The sequence below is a fragment of the Myxine glutinosa genome, chromosome 10, assembly GCF_964187855.1.
Source record: "Myxine glutinosa chromosome 10, kmMyxGlut1.1, whole genome shotgun sequence".
Classification (NCBI taxonomy): Eukaryota; Metazoa; Chordata; class Myxini; order Myxiniformes; family Myxinidae; genus Myxine; species Myxine glutinosa.
In genome coordinates this window covers 83511816-83532020 of record NC_136270.1, presented here as the reverse complement: position 1 = coordinate 83532020, position 20205 = coordinate 83511816, and the positions used below count along the sequence as shown (strand labels likewise).

Genomic DNA, 20205 nt, shown 5'->3' with positions numbered 1-20205 from the left:
ACCGCATTAGATAAACACAAGGTACACAAACCGATCTCCTCAACTACAGACCAATCAGCCGACTACTAATCAGCAAGGTCATGGAATCCATCATCGCGATAGACATTAATGTTGTAAAAATCAGATCTACAACATTGTCCCAATAGTAGGTGTAATTCAGAATCGATCTCTAGCAACACCTGCAAGAAATCAACAAGCATCATATCAGTATACCGTAATCACATAAGAGTAAAGATGGATTTGCAATTAGTGCAAGCAAGCATGGATCATCTAGTAATACGTACCATCTGAGTATGCACAACACCACACAGAATAAATGTCACAGGAATGCTCGGAGCACTGTCCGTCCGAGTTCTTATGGGAGCCTCTCAGTGGTCAGAGGCAGCATAGCACCTGGGTTCCACTTAGACACAATTTCATTACATTCTCGCCCTCGTTAAAACTACACCACCCCTAGGCGGAAATCAAGCTAGCGAAGCATAGCAGCAGAGTAATTAGATAGCATCGGTCCATGTCAGTCAGTCCAACCATAGCGGTCGGGGCGGCGAATTTCTCTCCCGGCGCGGGTCCGATAGGCACCGGATGCCACATCCCCGAGGCCGGAATCCCCCACATCGGAATACCCTCCTAAATCGGGTGATGGCGGTGGCCCCACAAAGCCACCCGGATCGGGTGCATGTGCCGATGGGGTAGCCGTTAGATTCTCCATTTTCGGATCAACTGTGCCGTAAGCCGGCTCGTCAATATCCCCGCATGGGGCCAGATGGCGCACCGAGACCGTAGACTCCCATCCATTGGGCAACAGCACACGAGCGTGCTCGGGATTGGCTTGGAGAATGCGCACCTTGTCTACGAGCGAGTCATATTTACTCGTGCGAACCGCGCGTTTGAGAAAAGTCGGTCCGGGCTCAGCAAGCCAGCCCGGCAGAGGACGAGTACTGCCTGAACGCCGCGGGTAACGAAACATACGGTCGTGGGGAGTTTGATTTGTAGCGGTGCACAATAAAGTCCTAATCGAGCTTAACGCCCCGGGTAGCGACCCAGCCCATCAGTCCAGTCCTAGTCCGCGGGACTTAAGGCTCAGAGTAACGGCTCTCCATATAATGCCATTAAAGCGTTCCACCTGTCCATTCGCCTGTGGCCTATACGGAGTAGTATAGCTAGAAGCGATATTATGCTGCAGCAAGAAGTTCCTCACATCCTGGGACACGAACACCGCACCTCGATCGGTGTGCACATAGGCCGGATTCCCAAACATAGAAAACAAGTTCTGCAGATACTGGATAACCGTAGCAGCAGACATATCGCCACACGGGAAAGCAAATGAGAATCTGGAGAACTCATCAACTATCGTGAGTAGATAACGAGAATTACTCGAAGCCGGTGAAGCCGGCAGGGGTCCTTTGAAGTCCATTGCTAATCTCTCCCACGGCCGAGTGGCCTGGACCAGCGTACCCATCGGAGGGTTGTAGAAGCGAGGTTTGAATTCAGCACAAACGGAACAAGTGCGACAGAGCCGACGAATATCCTCAACGGAATAGGGTAAGTTATGACTGCGCACATAATGAGCGAAACGCGTCATGCCGGGATGGCACAAGGTGTCATGAAGAACGCGCAGATCCTCAAAGGAGGTGAGACTCGCACACACCGCAGGCCGTGATAAAGCATCGGCAACGAGGTTATCCCGCCCCGGGCGATATTTGATTCTGTAACAGAAATCGGTGAGCTCAATCCGCCAGCGAGTGATTTTCTCATTCGTAATGCGTTGAGCATGTTGCGTGTTGTACATAAAGGCAACACTGTTGATCTGTGATGATTTGAAAACATCGACCGAGCAAATATGGACGCCAACACCTGATCGACTCGATAATGGCATACGCCTCCTTTTCGACAGACGAGTGTCTTCATTCCGCGGAGGAGAGTGTCCTTGAAAAGAAGGCCACAAGTCGCCCCCCTTGAGAGAATGTAGCAGCTATCGCATGGTCCGACGCATCGCTTTCCAAAACAAAGGACTTGTTTTCGTCAATCGTCGACACAGCGGCGCCAACGATGTCGGACTTCAGGCCATGGAAAGCGGCCTGAGCAGCGTGACTCATGGGGAACGCATCGCAATCCACAAGTGGACGAAGCTTCTCGGAAAAAATTTGAACCCACTTAGATTAATGAGCAAACAGCCCGAGAGCACGCTTCAAAGAAGCACAATCGTGGGGTGGGGCCATGTCGAGCAAGGGTCGCAGACGCTCCTTACCCGGAGCGATAGAGCCGTGGGTCATGGTATACCCCAGGAGATCTATCGTTCGAGCAGAATAGCGACATTTAGCCTCGTTCATAGTCAGTCGATACTTGTGCGCAACCTCTAGGAAGCGCTTCAGATTAGCATCATGATGTGCTTCGTCGTACCCGCAAACCGTGAGATTATCCAGATAAACAAAGACATCGGTTAAATTCTCCTTAGCAATGAGGTCGTCCATAGCCCTTTTGAAGCAAGAACCCCATTCATGACCCCGAAAGGTAGCCGGGTGAACTGGTACAACCTCGGTCCGGATTCAAACCCAGTGTAGATGCGATCTGCCTCGGAGATGGGAATCTGATGATACGCGCTACGTAGATCGAGAGTGCTATATACCGAGTACTGTGCCACCTGTCGTACCAGAGAATCCATTCCCAGGAGTGGGTAGGCGTCCAATTGGGTAAACCGATTAATCGTCTGCGAATAGTCGATTACCATGCGTTTGCGGTGCGATTCGGTTCGTACCACCAAAACTTGGGCCCGCCAAGGCAACCGACTAGGTTCTATAATACCTTCCTTTAATAGCTGCGCAGTCTCTTCAGCAATGAATTGCATGTCAGCCCGTGAGTAGCGTCACGATTTAACAGCAACCGGTGTAGTCAGTAGTCATATTGGGAAACAGCGACAGTGGCTCAATTTCCATCCCTGCAAGAGCACACACAGCAGGAGTATCAGCACTACCAAATTCCATTTCCAAACGCCCATGTCGCCGGAGAAAATCGTGTCCTAGCAAAACTTCTGCACATAATGCTGGTAAGACCATTAAATGCACATCCGGAAACATTCGACCCTTAATCACAAGCTTTAGTCGACATTCCCCCTGAGCGCTGAGCCATAGCCCTTGAGAAGCCATGAAGATTCTGCGTTTTGGCCCGAGAATCGGCCAGCCATACTTCTGAACAAGTCATAAATCGACATAACTATCAGTGGAGCCCGTGTCGATTAAAGCATTCACAAATTTTCCTTCAAACATGAGTGGAATAACAGCGCTGGACAGGCCCAGTGGCCCTGCAGTAGTCGAGTCGTCGAGAGGTGGCACTCAAGCCTCGCATGTGGATCCGACGCCCGCTAATGTCTTTCCTGTAGTCAACGTCGAACGTGGGGCGGTCGGGCCGTCGGTAGGGGGCGCTCGAGCCACGCGCGGAGATCCCTGCTGTCGTGTAGTCAAAGTAGATCGTAGGTCGATCGTGCCGCCGCTAGAGGGCGCTCGTGCCACGCGCGGAGATTCGACGCCAGCGTACGCCGATCGGGAAGCCAAACCCAGAAGTGTGCTGGGCGTCGAAAGAATTCCTGTCAAGGACGGTCGAGCCGCATACCATTGTGATTGCACGACTTGTTTAGTCGGTGCAGTAAGCCTCATCAAGGTCGAGCGCTCAGCTCGGGGCCCACGAAGAGGGGCGATTCCAATCAAGGCCGCGCGAGGCGCCGATTGTTTCACGGACGGAGAGAGAAGCACATTCAGTGTCGGGCGATTTCGCCGGCCCCGAGACGAACGACAAACTTTTGCAAAGTGACCTTTCTTTGAACACAAATGACACGTCGCCTCCTTAGCTTGACAAACCGACCTGAGATGGTTCCGATTCCCACAGAAATAGCACTAGGCATTACTTCCTGGCTTGGGTCAGGCAGCAGCGGCCGCTGTAACACTCGGGTCGAGTTCCTCAAGCACATCGGGTGTCTCCGATTCCGGCGAAGATGCAGCATCCGCTTGCTCGGCGGTAGCTCTCTCCAGTCGTGTCGGTCGGGTTAATCCTGCAGTGACATATGGACAGTCATACGCGTCGGCTTGTTCCTGTGCTTCGTTGTATAGGAGAGATAGCCGAAGAGCTTTTTCTAGTGTCAGATCTTCTTCTTCAAGTAATCTTTGTCTGATGACTGGAGACCGAATTCCAGAAACAAAAGAATCCCGCACAAGATCATCACAAACTTGTGCATGGGTGCGTGTCTCGGTAGTACAGTCCTTCAGTAACCGGCGGAGGTCTTGAGCGAACTGGTTGATGGTCTCCGTCGGTTCTTGTCGACGAGTCGCGAGCAGACATCGGGTGTAGACCACACTCCGAGTTTTGATGTAAATACGTTTCATTTCTTCCACAGCAGTATCATACGTTCCGCACTGAGAAATGGACGTGTACACAGTATGGTTCACTTTGGAGTGCAGCACCGCCAGCCTTGTGGCATCGGTGAGTTTGGCCTGCGCATCCAGGTGACTGGTCAGTAGCTTTAACCAGTGTAGCAATTGTGCAGATGCGTCCGGAGCTTGGGGGTCCGCGCCAAAGATTGGAACTTGTATCAGCTGATGACTTATGAGCCATGTTGTTCTCGTTCAAGATGAAGAGAAGATTCTGAATTAGTTGTTGTAAAAATCAGATCTACAACATTGTCCCAATAGTAGGTTTAATTCAGAATCGATCTCTAGCAACACCTGCAAGAAATCAACAAGCATCATATCAGTATACCGTAATCATAAGTGTAAAGATGGATTTGCAATTAGTGCAAGCAAGCCTGGATCATCTAGTAATACGTACCATCTGAGTATGCACAACACCACACAGAATAAATGTCACAGGAATGCTCGGAGCACTGTCCGTCCGAGTTCTTATGGGAGCCTCTCAGTGGTCAGAGGCAGCATAGCACCTGGGTTCCACTTAGACACAATTTCATTACAATTAAATCCTTCCTTTTCTCCAACAACCTTATCTCAGATAATCAGTTCAGATTCAGACCAGGTCACTCTACCTTGTACATGCTACTGCTCCTCTCCCAACAATCGATGGAGGCCCCTAATATCAGACATGAGATCAGGGATGTCTCTCGAGACATATATCGAGCTTTCGATTCAGTCTGGCATCCTGCCTGGCTTTCCAAACTCTCTGCTTTTGGCATCCAAAGCAAACTCCACTCTTGGATTACTAACTTTCTTTACTCTCATCAGCACCACGTTAGTCTCAATGGAATTATCCTTGTTAAGACTGCAGATCCCCAAGGCAGTATCCCAGGCCCCGTTCTATTCCTAATCTTCATCAACAATTTATCGGACTTTCTGGAAAATCCTCTTTATCTCTTTCTTGATGACTCCACCCTCTGCCGTATCGTCCTTCATCCTCCAGGCAGCAGCCTCTTCCCTCTCCGCAGACCTTGATAAAATCACAAAATGGTCAAACACTTGGAATGTGACTTTCAATCCCAACAAATCTCACACTCTCACTATCTCTTTCCGAAAGGACCATCTGGCAAACCCTCCCATCTACTGTCATAACAATCGTCTGGAAGAAGTTCAGTCATTCAAATCCTTGGGTCTCACTATCAGCCATGATCCTTCCTGGGTAAACCACATCTCAAAGTTGGCCACCAAAGCCTCCAAAACTGGGAATCTTCCATCTGCAAAGTCCAATATTGGCACATCTGAACTCTTATCCACCAACAAGGCGTTTGTCCACAGCTTGATGGAGTACTGCTCTCCCCTCTGCATTAGTGCCCCTGCCTCACACGTTGCTCAGCTTAGCACAATGGAAAGCAAGGCCATTACGATCTTTGGTGTCTCCCAGGAAGAAGCTGAGTCTATGGGCCTATCACTTTCACATCACAGAGACGTCAGTATGCTTTGTCTTCTACCACCTACTTTCTGGTCTTGCACTCTCTGCTCTTTCTGTGCTTTCTCTCCCCTTCCTTCCCCCAGGTTTCTGCAGGGTGCATGCGGCCCACTATTAAACCCCCTTCTGGAGAAACTCCCAAAATCCAGAACCAATGTTCCCCTCGACTCTTTCATTCCTCTTTTTCCTGCTTGTTGAACCAACTTCTGCATTCTCTTCCATCTCATACTTCCCTCCAGGTCTAAAAGGCTGAGAGATGGTTTGAGATGGTTCACCACCATCTCAAATCACCCCCTATCCAAAACCATGATCTTTTCTACCCTCATCAACCAAGCCAACCTCTTTCCAAATTCCCAGTTTTTCTTCCAGGTATTTGCTTCTGTATCAATCTTGACTACCCGGTGCATCCTCTTCTACCCCTCACTGTTCCCCACATCCCTTATTTGTCCAAGTCTCCCTCTATTTTGTCCTTCAACCCTGCTATTGGTGTGCTTCCACCTCTCCTTCTGTTCCTTTTGTTCTGTAACACCCTCAGCCGTTCTATGTTCTAGCTCCTTAACGAGCCTCGACTTGGGATGCAAATATATATATTGTTACGAATTTGGGTAGTGATATATGTAGAGCAGAGTAGATCTGAGTAGGTAACATGCTTCGACTGTCGCGATAGGGAATCTACCTAAAATAAGTCATGTGTAGGCATTTTGTCGGCTAAGATGTATGATTGTGAATCTACCAGGAGATTCGTGTGTTAAGTAGTGAAGGGAATAATGAGTAGAGCCCTTGTATGTCTCACCTGGTAGTCAAACCTTTGTCCCTTATGGCACTGCAGACCACATAGACACTAGTTAGGACCTTTAGTACAACATTAATGATGCCCTCCCCCCCCCCCCCCCCCCCGACATGACTTAGGAAGAAATCAGGCCAGAACATCGCCACAATTGGCCGCCACCATTTACACCTCCGAGAGGCCTATCCACCTCGCTTAGCACGTGCTGTGACCAAGGAGTAGGGGACGGGAGTGAGAGTGGCGCAGTGGGCGTGCCCCTGGACGAGCTGGCGAGTCGGGGGAGGCTCTGATTGGCAAGACAGTGCACCAAAGCTGATGTCACCGGCCAGGGATATTAACAGCGCCGGACGCCTTTGCTGGGAGTTGGATCGAGAGTCCGTGTGCGCATTTGAGCAGGAGTTGAGCAGTAGTTGAGTAGGAGGGCTGAGAGTGAGAGTCGCGCAGCCCATGAGTCACGAGTTGGTGTTGAGTTGAGACGAGTTCACTCCTGGCCCCTGGCAGTTCAATAGAGAGTGACATTTGTGGTCGAGAGTTGGTTTTGCAGTGCACAGTTGGCAGTGAGCAGTTGAGAAGCAAGTTGGAAGGACGAGACGTGCAGCCACACCTGTGTTCTCTCTGTTCCTGTCTTTTCGTGCTTTGTGTGGGGATCGACCTTGTGTAAGCCGCTGGCCTGCGTTGGGTGCCTTGGAGCTTGGTGCACTGACCTCGTGGGCGGCAAGAGGATCGGAGCTTGGAGCAAGGCCTCATGGTGTGCGGTCGGGCCGAGCGGGCTCATGTTGGACAGCAGCAGAAGAAGACGATAAAGACAGATAAGCCGAGCTCCGCGTATACATTTAGCATAACTTGTTCTTTTTATTAATTCACATCCCCTGTTTGTATTTGATATCTGTGTGTGTGGGATCCCAATTTAGTACCTTATTTCATTACCGGCGCATGCTTTTACTGTCTTTGCTTTTCCCAATAAACCCTTGCATTATTTTTGTACATATATCTGAACGCAGTTTACCGGATGGTTGATTTCACAGTTAAGGCTGCGGGGAATTGTGCCGCTTCCCTCCATTCCGTGCGCTTAGGTGTTTTCGATTTTGGAATCCGCCATTGAGTTTCCACTTCGGAGTTAAGCCTTCGTGATCGGCATCCGCGACCGCCAGATATTAATTTCGGTGGTTGCGTGACAACATATATATATATTTATATATATATATATATATATATATATATATACTGTGTATATATATATATATATATATATATATATATATATATATATATATATATATATATGTATATATATATATATATATATATATATATATATATATATATATATATATATATATGTATATATATATATATATATGTATGTATATATATATATATGTATGTATATATATATATATGTATATATATATATATATATATATATAGATGTATATATATATATATATATATATGTATATATATATATATATATATATATATATGTATATATATATATATATATATATATATATATATATATATATATGTATATATATATATATATACATATATATATGTATATATATATATATATATATATATATACGTATATATATATATATGTATATATATATATATATACATATATATATATGTTATATATATATATATATATATATATATATATATATATATATATATATATATATATATATATTGTTACGGACACGGCTTAAGATGTTATGATGGGCCAAGCGGAATGGCCGCCGTGTTCGCACAGTTTACCCGATTACCCCCAACTCACCCGATTCCACTCGAATTGGCCGAATCGCGCTACGCTAAATCAATGATGGAAAGGACACAACGGCTGGGGATAAATGAAACGACACAAGGGGTACAGTTCTCAAGACCTCCAGAGGAGGATATAATTGGTGGTGGAGAAAAGGGGTAGATTACAAGGTAAGAGGTAAAGCACAGAAGAGATAGGCACTTAGACACAATCTTATCTATCCCAGACAGACCACAGACAAACGGAACAGACTGACTTACACAGGGATTGATGGCAGGGAAGGACAGGCAGTCGATAGCACAAGGTGCACCTTGGCTCAGGGGCAGAATCAAACACGGTCCGGTCCAGAGATGCGGGGAGGTATTGCAGCGCTCGGAGGTGGCGTCCTTCTCTCTCCAAGCTGAGGGCGCATCTGACGTCACCTCCCTCTTCCTGCGCATGCTCAGCGGGGAGTGACACGCCCTCGGCTCGTTGGCTCCGCCCCAGATGGGATCGGTCCGCCGCTTCTATTGGGTGCGGGGGTTACCGGGCTCCGCCCCTGACGAGGAGCTGACAGCAAGCCCCTACTTGGTAACCCCGTCGAGCACATGTCCGATGGTGGCTCGTTGGAAAGGCTTGGTGCCCTCCCAACACCCCCCACCAACCAAGCCGGAGTGAGGACGCGCACTCCCCGCGCCGCCGCCGTTGTTGTTGCTGTTGTTGTTGTTGTTGTTGTACCATGAGGAAGAGCTGCGGGGAGGTATTGGGAGGTCCTAAACTTCCTAACGGTGCCATACAATCACATTCTGGTGCAACGAAGAGTCAGAATTAATGGAAACGAGTCCTTAACTGACATAGACTAAGAATAACTAGCAAGATGTCCTATAGTTGTCTACGTGAGATGCGGTGGACCTGGATGCGACATTTAATGGGGGAAATAGGGGAAGGTCGGGTCTACAGAGTGTTGTTCACAGAAAATGGGACTAGGGAATGGGGGATTGGGGATAGTTGGGAAGTATGGAGGAAATAGGGGAATATTTACAAGCGGATATGGATGGATGCCAATCTCATATCCGCAACATTGCACCCTTCTCTACCTCGGGGCGTCACGACCCGATAAATTTTTACTTACTTTAGTGTGGCACTCAGATGTAGTTCCCTCTACTATTAACTCAACCCTGAGTGCGACAGTTTTACAGATGTTCACAAATGAGTAAATATGTCCCCCTGCGACGTTGCACCCTTCTCCTCGCAGAAACACACCCACAGGATAACCGAATCGCGGAAAGAATCCTCAAACTAAACATACAGCCGGTAGGGAGCATCATTTATACAAGACTACACTGATATTTACACTACGATCCAGGACCTGTTCTTTGAGGAACACATGCAGATGTTATGCATAGAGAGAGAGCACGCATGCCAGCATCGATACACCAACCCACAAGTGCCCTGTGGCCCTACGGCCTTTAATAATGTGCAGAGCACCCCATCCAAGCACCAAAAGCACCACCCCATACACACAGTCAGCACCATCCGGTGCACCAACAAAGTGTTCAATAAAAATGCACAATCAAGTGTCCATGGTCACCGGTGGTGTCGCAGCCGGCCGATGTTCTGCCGCTGGTCTTGCCTTCCTGGAGTGCACTTGGCCTTCTGGCTTCTTTAAAAATAAAGAAAGTCGCCAACCGCGTCCATTTCTAAATTGTGGCCGTCAGGGGGGCCAACTAAAAGTGGTTCACCTGTATGGCATAGGTGCTACGTTGACCCAAAGGTCCATCAACGGGTGGTGCTTGCCCGCAAAAGACTGCGGTCCATTGTGGGCGGCCACAAAAATTGCGGTCCATATGGTGTATCGATCCAGGCAGCAAGCAGCGAAAGTACAGGCCCACAACTGCGGAGCCAGCACCTCTCTCTCCTCTCTCTCTGCCCCAAAGCCAGATCCTCGGAGGTGGGAGACAAAAGAAACAAGTGAGTAAGGTGGTAAGGGCGCAAAAGTGCACGCAATACAAGGTAATGCACACTGGGGGCACATGGGAACCAGGCGAGACAGGTACGTTCCTACCGTACGCCCCCCCCCCCCCCCACCAGGTAACCTACATTGCCCCTCCCTTACCCCTTACTGTATCCACAAAACACAACACTACCCATAAACATCTACTTTACACATCAACAACCGTCCCTACTGTCTTCCCCGTTCCTCCCATAAACCAAATTCGTCTTCTTTCCCTCCTAACCAATCAAATTTGCCATTTCCAACTCTCATCAAAATTTGCCATCTCCAACTCAACATCAAAATTTGCCATCACCAATTCATCATCAGTCCCTCCTAGGGAGGGAGAGATGGAATCACCCCAATGTCTCATCCACGTCGTGATGCGTCCCACAAATCCACACAGCAATTCTCCTTTCCTGCAACACAAAACAAAGGAACACAGGTGTGGAGTCATCATCATCACCTCAGGTAAGTGGCTGCATATGGTGCGACAGGTTCATCAATCCTAACTATTTCCTAAATGACTTTAACAACTTTACATTACCCGGGGTCTTTCCCTGCCAATCCATTGGCCAACTTACACTATGGGTTCTAAAAACCAATTCCCATTGACCAAACTGTGGTGCTTCTCAATTTGGGGTCTCACTCCCCCGATTCATCTCCCGGTGCCCTCGCACAATTTCTGGGCTGTGACGTGTAGCTCTCCCAGCAGGTCTACCCACCTGCACACCTCCACCACTGTAGTTGCCACCCGAGCTTACCTGCTCCTCACCCTAACCTAACTAACTGGGGAAGGCCCTCTCGCACTCTCACCCCCTCAGTGCCCTCTCTGGCACGGGCTGCCCGATCCACACCCGGGATCCTCAGGCACCCACTGACACTAACGGCTCCCAGAGCCCACCTGCGGCCTCACCTGGCCGACATCCTCACAGTGGTGGAGTGCCCAAACCAACTACACACACTAACAGGCTACACGCCCAGCCATTTCCACAACACTAATGCACCCATCCAAAGACCATTCTTCCACTCGCACCACAGATGCCAATATCCAACCACAATTTACCTATACCCTCTACCTAACACTTACACTACCCGCCCCGGGTATTCGTGATGGGGGTCCACTCTTCCCCCATTCACACCTTCGCACCATCCACTCCACTCCACAATTTCCATCATACTCACTCCACGACCATCCATTCCAATACTCCATACCATTTATTCCATACACCTGTTGGTGCACACCTGTGCACTCACACCTGGTGCCACCTGCACCCTCCTCCTCTTCCTGGACCCTTCGGTCAGCACAATACACAATCACCTTTACTCACTCATACACTGCTCCATACACCTGTTCAGTTGCACACCTGTGCAATCACACCTGTTCAATCCTCAAACACACGGCATCATCTCATCTAACTACTCCCCTCTGAAACTTGCGCTTCCCAGTCGTCCCTTTAAACTATTGCGCTCCCACGTCATTATCATCCACGCTAATCTACCTGCGTCCCCACTACAGGTATCCTTGTCACTAACTAACCTTAACGTTACCTAATGTCATCTTCGCTAGATCCCTACACACGATATCCTAACCCACCCGGGCTAGTTTTCACTGCCATCAACCCCATAAGCTAGTGCGCATTTGCCCCACCCCTTACTGTGAGGGATGGTGGATTTGCCATCCCTCCACATCGGGGAGGTCCCACTATCAATTTTGCACATCCAAATTCCACAAATCAAACATTTTCTATTTACTGCCAATTCTATTCACTATTCTAAATTTCGTCTCAAATCACTATCACTATCACTATCACTATCACCATCATCACAGTCCACTATATCCTAGCCTCGGTGCGTCGTGACATCATTAAACTCGGTTCGTAAAGCCGAGCAATGAATTTGGGTGGTTTGGTCACCTGCAGATTGAATCCGTCCGGCTTTCGGTTCAAGGGAGGTGGTTTGGTTGGGCCGAGATTCCACGCACCATCTCGGCGCGGCACCTTGCGGTCCCGGGCCCGATGGCTCAATCTCCCCCGGTCGGAACCCCGCCCCCACGAGGGGGCACCGTTCCGCTTCCTCCCACTCGCCCTTGAACCGGACCGGTCGCCTCGCCCGACAAAGCCCGGACTCGACCGTGCGGGGCGGGGCCAAGCCCGAATCGGCAACGACGCTTCGAAGAGAAGCGACGCAGCATCGACCCGCGCCGGGCCTCGCATCCAACAAAGGGCTCCTCGCACCGAGTGCTCGCATCGGCTATCCGTCGCCCTAACCGCTAACCCGGTTACCGTCGATGCTTCACTTGCATGCTCACACGCATACGCTACCCCTTTCACCCTCACAAAACCCGGCGTTCCAACGCCGTCCGTACATTCCACCAACGCTCTCCCTGTTACACACCACACCTCTCGCACACACTCTTGCGCACACCTCTCCTCCGTTACATCCTCCGTAACACTCACCATGGGCGTGCACTCTGGCATCCACCCACTAACGCGCTCACACGGGCTCTCCCACACTCGCGCTACCACCAACTCAGGTGTGCTTCCTCGCACATGTTCCACCACCACCTTACTCTCCGTGTCACACTCCGTACACCCCGACGTGCATTCTCGCTCGCACTCGGTTTCACACTCGCGCTCCGATGTGCCCTCTCGCACCTGCGCCATCACCAACTCACTATTCGTGTCACACTCCGTACACCCCGACGTGCATTCTCGCTCGCACTCGGTATCACACTCGCGCTTCGTAACACGCTCACCCCTTGACGCACACTTTTTTTCCACACGCGTGCCCTTTCCACTCACACGGGACCCTTCACCAACGCCCGGATGCTTCCTCGATCCCAAGCGCGCGAAAATTCTTTTGTCGCTAAACATCCTCTTACAAAATCTACCCGCACAATATACAGCACGTCTCACCTTCGGGGTTCTTCTTCCTCCCTGCACCAAAACCTGCAAACTTCCATTCGGGTTAAGCACAGCATCGTGATGTGAGCAGGGACTTTGCACATTTTCCATTTCTCCCTGCAATTCCCGGGCTACCTCCGTCATCTCTTCAATTTTAATTCCCAGCACTGCTTTGTCTTTGTTCCCCTCGACGATCGTTGGCTTTAATAAAACACCCTCTACCTCATCGGTCGCCGGCTTTTCCAAACCCCGTGTCGCGATTTCTACCCCCGTCATTGTACCCGTGCTTTCCTCCGCTTCGCTCAACCGGCGCTTCCCGACCCGCGTTACCTCCTCGTGCACCCCTGGGACCCTTTCGCCCAACTTGCGGTCTCTGTCCCTCTGCTCCCATGCCTCTCTATCGGCCCTCATTTCGTTCGTTGTTGCTTCAATTTGGTTTCTCAATTTCTCCCCGTTTATTCTCAGCATCTCGGCGAATTGCGCCATGAAGTCCCCCACATCAAAGCCCGCTGCTACGGTCACAGGCGCGGCAAAATTTGGTGCCGCTGTAACCACGTGCGCGAGAGCGCCATTTTGTGCGCCTGATACCCCCTCAACCACACCTTCTTTACTCTCCTCCACCATTTTCCCCACTTCTTCCCTGGGGTCCTGGGACGATTCTACCCCACTCTCCTCTACCGGAACCCAGCCGTCTTGATCTGCCATAGCGCGACTTTCAAAATTTGGGTTTTTTTTTTTTTTTTTAACAAAACAAATTTCCCTGTTAATAATTTTGAGCGCGTGAAGCGCGCTTCGGGTCCAATCTCACTTCCCGACACCAATTGTTACGGACACGGCTTAAGATGTTATGATGGGCCGAGCGGAATGGCCGCCGTGTTCGCACAGTTTACCCGATTACCCCCAACTCACCCGATTCCACTCGAACGTTGGCCGAATCGCGCTACGCTAAATCAATGATGGAAAGGACACAACGGCTGGGATAAATGAAACGACACAAGGGGTACAGTTCTCAAGACCTCCGGAGGAGGATATAATTGGTGGTGGAGAAAAGGGGTAGATTACAAGGTAAGAGGTAAAGCACAGAAGAGATAGGCACTTAGACACAATCTTATCTATCCCAGACAGACCACAGACAAACGGAACAAGACTGACTTACACAGGGATTGATGGCAGGGAAGGACAGGCAGTCGATAGCACAAGGTGCACCTTGGCTCAGGGGCAGAATCAAACACGGTCCGGTCCAGAGATGCGGGGAGGTATTGCAGCGCTCGGAGGTGGCGTCCTTCTCTCTCCAAGCTGAGGGCGCATCTGACGTCACCTCCCTCTTCCTGCGCATGCTCAGCGGGGAGTGACACGCCCTCGGCTCATTGGCTCCGCCCCAGATGGGATCGGTCCGCCGCTTCTATTGGGTGCGGGGGTTACCGGGCTCCGCCCCTGACGAGGAGCTGACAGCGAGCCCCTACTTGGTAACCCCGTCGAGCACATGTCCGATGGCGGCTCGTTGGAAAGGCTTGGTGCCCTCCCAACACCCCCCACCAACCAAGCCGGAGTGAGGACGCGCACTCCCCGCGCCGCCGCCGTTGTTGTTGCTGTTGTTGTTGTTGTTGTTGTACCATGAGGAAGAGCTGCGGGGAGGTATTGGGAGGTCCTAAACTTCCTAACGGTGCCATACAATCACATTCTGGTGCAACGAAGAGTCAGAATTAATGGAAACGAGTCCTTAACTGACATAGACTAAGAATAACTAGCAAGATGTCCTATAGTTGTCTACGTGAGATGCGGTGGACCTGGATGCGACATTTAATGGGGGAAATAGGGGAAGGTCGGGTCTACAGAGTGTTGTTTACAGAAAATGGGACTAGGGAATGGGGGATTGGGGATAGTTGGGAAGTATGGAGGAAATAGGGGAATATTTACAAGCGGATATGGATGGATGCCAATCTCATATCCGCAACAATATATATATATATATATATATACATTTATATATATATATATATATATATATATATATATATATATATATATATATATATATATATATAATGTCACGTGAAAAAGTAAGTACACCCCATGTAAAGTTTTGACTTTTTCAACATATTTCAACATACAGCTATTTGATCTTCAATTCAACAATATTGATAGATAAAGGTGATATAATATAACAAATATCATGAAACATTTACATTTTGTAGTCCATTGTATAATTTAAATAAACATAAATGCAAATTTCGCCTGTGGAAAAAGTAAGTACACCCCTACATTTATCACTACTTCAAATACCTAAAATTAGAATGAGGTGCACCAGCTCAGGTGCAAATGATTTGAACATCGTGAGAGATGATTTTGGAGGAACCTGTCTTATTTAAACCTCAGATATTTCGTTTGGTTTGCTCTTTGTTGTTGAAGTGTGCGGTGTCACCATGCCTCGATCAAAAGAGCTCTCTGGGGCTTTCAGAAAGAAGGTTATAGATGCCTATGAGTCTGGGAAGGAATTTAAAAAGATCTCCAAACAATTTGAAATCAATCATTCGACTGTCCGGAAGATCATCTTCAAGTGGAGAAGATTCCAAACAACTGCCAATTTGTTCAGGCCAGGCCACCCCAGCAAGTTCAGCCCGAGAGCAGACCACAAGATGCTGAAAGAAGTCTCGAAGAACCCCAGAATGTCATCACGGGACCTACAGGTAGCTCTTGCCACTGTTGATGTCAAAGTGCACGAGTCTACCATTAGAAAGAGGCTGCACAAATTTGATCAACATGGGAGGTGTGCCAGGAGGAAACCTTTGCTGCCCAGAAAGAACAGCAGGGCAAGACTAAAATTTGCCAATGAACACCGAGGCAAAGACCAGCACTTCCGGAACAATGTGCTCTGGACAGATGAGTCAAAGGTAGAGCTATTTGGCCACAGTACCAGAAGACATCTTTGGCGAAAACCAAGGACAGCATTTGACCACAAGAACCTGATACCAACTGTAAAGCATGGTGGTGGAAATATTATGGTTTGGGGCAGCTTTAATGCATCAGGGCCTGGGCAGCTCACCATCATAGAATCCACGATGAATTGTTCATTATACCAGAGGGTGCTTGAGGATAATGTGAGGCCATCTGTCGGTAAGTTGAAGCTCAAACGAAGGTGGACCTTGCAACATGACAATGACCCTAAACCTACCAGTAAATCCACCAAGGAATGGCTGAAAAGAAAGAAATGGAGGGTTCTGGAACGGCCAAGTCAAAGTCCGGATCTAAATCCCATCGAGATGTTGTGGGGGGATTTCAAACGAGCTGTGCATGCAAGAAACCCCTCAAACATCGCACAGCTGAAAGAATTCTGCATGGAGGAGTGGACAAAAATTTCTCCCAGTCGATGTCAGAGACTGGTAGACAGTTATAAGAAACGCATACTTGAGGTTGTTTCTGCCAAAGGGGGCAATACCACCTATTAGAGCCAAGGGTGTACTTACTTTTTCCACATGCGAAATTTGCATTTATGTTTATTTAAATTATACAATGGACTACAACATGTAAATGTTTCATGATGTTTGTTATATTATATTGTGGCGGGCACAAGGGGTAATAATTCCGCGCACCAGTGGGTGGCATGAGCGCCCAGGCGGGGACCGATGGCACATGCCCCGCCCTTCGACCGATCGGCCACGCCCGGGGACTAGGCATGGCCTCGGCACATATATGCGGGCTCTAAGCTCGAGCCCGCTCAGTGCTGCAGTTCGAGCTTTCGAAATAAAGACTCTTTTGTTTTAACAAACGCGTTGTGGCCTACCTCTTTGGCAAGCAAGTTGTGTGTGCGCAGCACCACACTTCACTGGTGACCCCAATTGGTACAGCCGTTGCTGACCACTGAACGCGCCATGGCCACCAACGCCGTCGCAGTAAAACTCCCAGAGTTTTGGGAAGCACAGGCCGACGTGTGGTTCGTGCAGGCCGAAGCTCAATTTCAGCTTTGAGGCATAACGGCGGACGAGACCCGTTACTACCACGTGGTCGCCCCCCTCGGGCCCGGCACTGCCGCCCGAGTCGTGTCCATCCTGCGGCACCCGCTGGTCGACCACAAGTACGAGGCGCTCAAACGTCTCCTCATTGCCACGTTCGGCCTCACGGAGATCGAACGGGCCGACCGCCTCCTGGACCTTCCCGAACTCGGCGACACATGACCATCCGTGCGGATGGATTTTATGCTGTCGCTGCTGGGTGACCAAGCCCCGGATTTCTTATTCCCGGTGCTTTTCCTATGCCAGCTACCTCTACAGGTACGCCTCGCGCTGGCCGGTTCCAAAATAAAGGAACCTCGCGCCCTGGCCGTAGAGGCCGACAAGTTTTTCGCGGCTTGCGACACGCGTTCGAGTTACGGTGCTGCCGTCGTGGATCCCGGGGCAGAGGCTACAGCGTCCCTCGTGGCCGCTGCCACGCCCCGCCCAGCACCACCGCCGCCGAGAACACCACGGCCGCCGCGGCCACCGCCGCAAACCTGGTGCTATTACCACACCAGGTTCGGCCACAAGGCTAAGACGTGTCGCCCGCCATGCTCTTTTGACAAGTCGGGAAACGACCGGGCCGGCGCTCATTAGTGGCCCTGAGCGTCGGCCATTCCGGCAGCCTCCTGTTCATTATGGACACCTTGTCCGGGTGCCGTTTCCTCTGCGATACAGGAGCGCAGGTAAGCGTCATCCCCGCCTCCACGTCCGACAAGCGAACCGCGGGCCGGGGCCCCGCGTTGCTTGCCGCCAACAGTACACCCATCCGCACCTTCGGGAAGCGCTGCCTCTCCCTGCGGTTCGGAGGGCAGCGCTTTCAATGGTCGTTCATGACCGCCAGCATGCCAATGGCATTGCTCGGTGCGGACTTCCTATGTGCGAATGGGTTGTTGGTCGACGTGAAGCGCAGACAGCTCGTCCAGGCCGAAACCTTTAGCTCGCTCGCTTGTTCGCTGAGCGGCTCGTTGAGCGGCTCACCGAGCGGCTTGCCAAGCGGCTTGCTGGAAGGTTCCGTCCCGGCGAGTTTAGTTTGCACGCTTCCGGCAGCGGACGACTTTACCCACCTCCTCGCCAGTTTCCCGGCCCTCACGTGGCCCACCTTCTCAGCGGTGGTCGTTAAACACGGGGTGGAGCACCACATCCCCACGGTCGGGCCGCCGGTCTATGCCCGGGCACGCCGACTCGAGCCCACGAAGCTCGCCGTGGCAAAAGCGGGGTTCGCCACGCTGGAGCGGCTGGGGATCGTACGGCACTCCAACAGCGCTTGGGCTTCTCCGCTGCACATTGTGCCGAAGCCCGGCAGGGGATGGCGGCCGTGTGGGGACTACCACCGGCTCAATGATGCCACCACCCCCGACCGCTACCCGGTCCCACACATTCAGGACTTTTCCGCCCGGTTGGCCAACACGACCGTGTTTTCTAAGGTGGACCTCATCCGGGGCTACCAGCAGGTCCCCGTCCAAACGGACGACGTCCCGAAGACGGCCGTCATCACCCCTTTCGGCATCTTCGAATTCTTAAGGATGCCCTTCGGGTTGAAGAATGCGGCCCAGGCGTTCCAGCGGCTTATGGATAGCGTCTTGCGCGACTTACCTTTCCTGTTTGTCTACCTAGACGACATCCTAGTCGCGAGCGCGTCCCGGGAGGAGCACCTGCTCCACCTCCGCACGCTTTTCGAACGCCTGGGCCAGCATGGCCTAATCATCAACCCCGCCAAGTGCCGTTTCGGCATCACCACCATCGACTTCTTGGGGCACCGCATCACCGAGCACGGGGCCGTCCCTTTACGGGCCAAGGTGGAGGCGGTCAGGGATTTCTCGCGGCCCCGCATGATCAAGGGGCTCCAGGAGTTCCTGGGCATGGTAAACTTTTACCACCGCTTCGTGCCCCACGTCGCCCGGCTCCTCCGCCCCTTGCACGTGGCCCTTCGGGGCAAGCCGGGCAAAGGTGACATCGCATGGTCGGAGCCGATGGCCGCGGCGTTCGTGGGCGCAAAGCTGGCTCTGGCCGATGCCACCATGCTGGCACACCCGGCGCCCGATGCACCGATCGCCCTCACCACCAACGCGTCGGACTACGCGGTGGGCGCGGGGCACGAGCAATGGGTGCGTGGTGCTTGGCAACCGCTGGCGTTTTTTAGCCGGCAGCTTCGCCCGCACGAACGCCGCTATAGCCCCTTCGACCGCGAGTTGCTCGGGCTCCACCTGGCGGTCCGACACTTCCACCACCTGCTGGAGGGCCGCCCGTTCACGGCCTTCGTTGACCACAAGCCCCTTGTGTTCGCGATGGCCAAGGTCGCCGAGCCATGGTGGGCACGGCAGCAGCGCCACCTCTCTGCCGTGTCCGAGTACACGACGGACATCCGTCACGTGGCGGGTAAGGACAACCCGGTGGCGGATTGCCTTTCCCGGTCCGTCGTGCACGCGGTCCACCTCGGGGTCGACTATGCCCGGATGGCGGAGGCCCAGACCGCCGACCCCGGCGTCCAGGCCTTGCGGACCGCCGTCACGGGCCTCAGCATCACCGAGGTGCCGTTCGACGCCGCGGGCACGGCCCACCTATGCGACGTCTCCCTCGGCCGGCCTCGCCCCATCGTGCCCGCTGGCTGGTGGCGCCCAGTGTTCGATGCCATCCACGGCCTGTCGCACCCTGGCACGAAGGCATCCCAGAAACTCGTCGGGGCGAAGTTCGTCTGGCATGGCCTCAGGAAGGACGTCCGCGACTGGGCCAGGACGTGCCTCGCGTGCCAGCGCGCAAAGGTCCACTGCCACACCCAGGCACCGTTGGCCCGGTTTACGGTGCCCGAGCAGCGGTTCGACCACGTGCACGTCGACTTGGTGGGACCTCTGCCCCCCTCGCGAGGGTTCACTCACCTCCTCACCATGGTCGACCGCACC

The 20205-nt window shown here is 51.5% G+C and overlaps 1 protein-coding gene across 2 annotated transcripts in view; it reads right to left on the bottom strand.

The window, feature by feature from the left end:
• The window catches only part of PTER (phosphotriesterase related), a 62017-nt gene that overhangs the window by 7362 nt on the left and 34450 nt on the right, over positions 1-20205 (bottom strand). The gene's annotated exons all lie outside the window — the stretch shown is intronic.